Raw genomic sequence first — 3,146 nt, 5'->3', positions numbered from 1 at the left:
GTGAATATGTTTGTTTATCTTCTTTAAATATGCATAGAATTTTATTGGGTAGAATGATATCTATTTCCAGCAAAATCATTCATTAAATAATCCAAGAACTTTTTAAATATTTGCCGCTTTTATTCTCTCGCTTATGTGATATCAAAATGGAAGCAAGTGTGGAAACATTACATACTTCTCAAATGAATAAATATGTATGAAAATTTCACCCTAAAAAATAGAAAACGTTTTCATTTGCATCAGCTCAATTTGCTGGAGGGCTGAATGCAGTTGGAGGCCACAAAAAATTCTGCAAATTTCAATGTAACGTTTCTTCTGCTTTTTATACTTTGTTTTATATTATACAAGGCAGAGATCAACAGCCCATATAATGTAAATACCTTTTTTTCTTTTACACGATGGCATTGTAAAATTCTATTTTTTGTGACAAAAAAGAGGAAATTTTAGTCTCCATTTCTGAGATTTATCCTGTATTATTCAACTGAAAAACAAGGCTCCTGTGAGGTAAGATTATTAGTAAGACACAGCCTTCTACAATTTCTGAACTGAAAGGCATTTTAAGACTTTAGTTCTATGCTGATGAAGTTTTGCTTTGACATGGTTAGAGAGAGTCACAACCATGTTGAGAAGTATAATCCACTTTCGTTTTTGGTTTTATTGCAGATTTCTGAAGGTTTTTGGGTAAAACTGACCAATATTTACACAAATTTATTCCTTTCATGCAAGTTTACATTTTTAGAGATCCAGAATAAATTTAGAGTGCATTTTCATTAGACCATAATATGACTTTGACCAGAGCTGGATGTTTTCCTTTAGATGAAAATGGTTTTACCTTTCAAACCTACTTCATAGTTATGGAGAACATGACATACTAACGGATGTTAATTGGCATTATTTAAAACATTGTTTTGTCTTCTTCACGGTATGTATTTAAAAACTGTCATTTTGTAACATTCACACAACAAATAAGACTGTTTTGATCTTGTCTAACCTGACTTTATCTGTCGCAATAAATTATTTTTAACTAAGTTTTTTTTTTATATATATATATCCAACCCCCACTGCATTTTAACAGTAGTGTGTTGACTTTTAATTTAAAATAGTTTTAAAGATACAAAACTTATAAAGATACAAAACCTGTTTTTCTCTTTTAGGTTTTAGAGTAAAATCACTCTAATGTATTCAATGGTAATTGCCTCACAATAAGTAGTAACATATATAAGTGAAACTTCCAACTTTGTATAAGTCCTCTCCATATTCATAGATTATGTGTCACTTAAAAAAATAGAAACAACAAAAGCAATAATTTTGAAATCTAACGCAAAATGACTGGAAGAGAAATTTCGTACATTGTGTCCTGTTTTGGAAATGGCATTCAAATGGAGGATTCTGGCAAAAGCCCACATTCTCACTCCTAGATCTTATATTTTAAGAGTTTCTCTGGGAGTATTTCTGTAGAGCCACTAACAGCCTAGTTATAAAATCTACTTTGCAATGCAGGACAGTTCTTTTTCTAAATTACTTCAAAATTATAGCCGATCATGTTCTCTCTTCATTTCTGAAGAAATAAACCCAATGTAAAAAATGTAGTAGAAAAACTGAAAAGATGAGCAAGTCAAATGTTTCACTGAAATGCAAATGCCATTTTATATTAAAAGATAGCAAAGGAATAATTCACTATATCACACAACACAGCTTGTTAGTACTGCCAGGGAAATACATATACAGCCTTTTCATATTTACACATACATGACAACCAAAAAAAAAAAAAAAGTCATAAATACATCTTTTTGTTAACTTTACAACAACTAAATGTGACCAGTATTTCATAAGATAAAAGAGCACTATTAAATAACTGGCACCTTCCCTATCATTTACAAAGCTTAAAAACACAGTGGTTAAAATAATCCAGCAAAAACAGCAACAAAAAAAAAAAAAACTTTTTCTCTCCAGTGAGTAAAATTAATACAAGTCTAAAAACGGTCATGAAATCCCTTTTTACAAAAAGACTTTACAAATCCATTAATACAATATAAACAGAAACATTTGCTTCAATCCACATGGTAAAATCTGTACAGTTTCTAGCATTTCCTGCAGCAGAGTTGGAGAGACTGTGAGCCGGGATAACTTAATACTGGGTCGTCACGATGCTCCAAAGGCTCCTACTGTCAACTAATCCTTAGAGACTGTAGTTATGTAGCTGCCAAGACCCTCTTCCATTGGCCTCAGTGCTAAGTCTAGCAGCAAATCAGCAAGTTGCTGAGCTTGTAGCAGATACTTCAAAATACACGGCTCCATTACGTCTAAAAGATATATTTGTCTGTATAGTGATATAGGATTAAGTACTGCATTTAAACAGCAAAGACTGTAGTCTAACGTTAAAGCAATACCCAAAAACTGCTTGGTAGAGAAATGAGAATCCTCACTGAGGTGGTGGGACTTGCACACTGTTGGTGGCTCCTTTAAGGACGCAAACTGATAAACTCAGGTTGTCATTTAACCAAGCAGCATTTCACCAAGCAAATACTTTTGTGCCAGATTTCTGACCCACTTGCATCTAAAATGTAAGCCAAGAACGCAGAAAGCCAAATCGAACTGTGATCAAGTTGCTAAAAAGAGCTTTAATATGATAATTTCCATAGACATGGGAATACTGTGTAAAAACCAATGTATAATACATTTAAAATGGGAACATAAATAAACAGAATTCTGAGGAGTTTGTTTTATCCTGCTAAAAAGTGAAGTACTGAATTAGTTAGTATTAAAGAGCTTTACATTCTAAAAGTAAGTGCTACTAAAAGGTAATATTTAACCGTATAGAAAACCTCAGCAAAAATATTGCTCTTTTTTGGGGGAAGATCAAAGAATGATATGCTGAATGAGAATGATGAAGCTGTATTCAGACGTTTGCGTCTATCTGAAAGGCTATGCAGCTCAGAAAAATGTCATCAACATTTTAATTAATACGATATTAAATATAAAACTGAAGAAGAAAGATTAAAATGTTTCACTCTCAGGATTTTGCATCCTCAAAACTTGTTTTTCTATGTTCGAGGAAAAAAAAAAAAAAAAAAAAAAAAATGCTCCTAAAAAAAAAACAAAAAACTTTTAGCTTATTTTTCAAAAAAAGGGTAGAACCGTTGGGG

This window comes from Poecilia latipinna, unplaced genomic scaffold (genome assembly GCF_001443285.1).
Source record: "Poecilia latipinna isolate Pla-1442-1.1 unplaced genomic scaffold, P_latipinna-1.0 Scaffold652, whole genome shotgun sequence".
Lineage (NCBI taxonomy): Eukaryota > Metazoa > Chordata > Actinopteri > Cyprinodontiformes > Poeciliidae > Poecilia > Poecilia latipinna.
The sequence above is the reverse complement of the archived record's forward strand: the minus strand, read 5'-3'. Positions refer to the sequence as shown.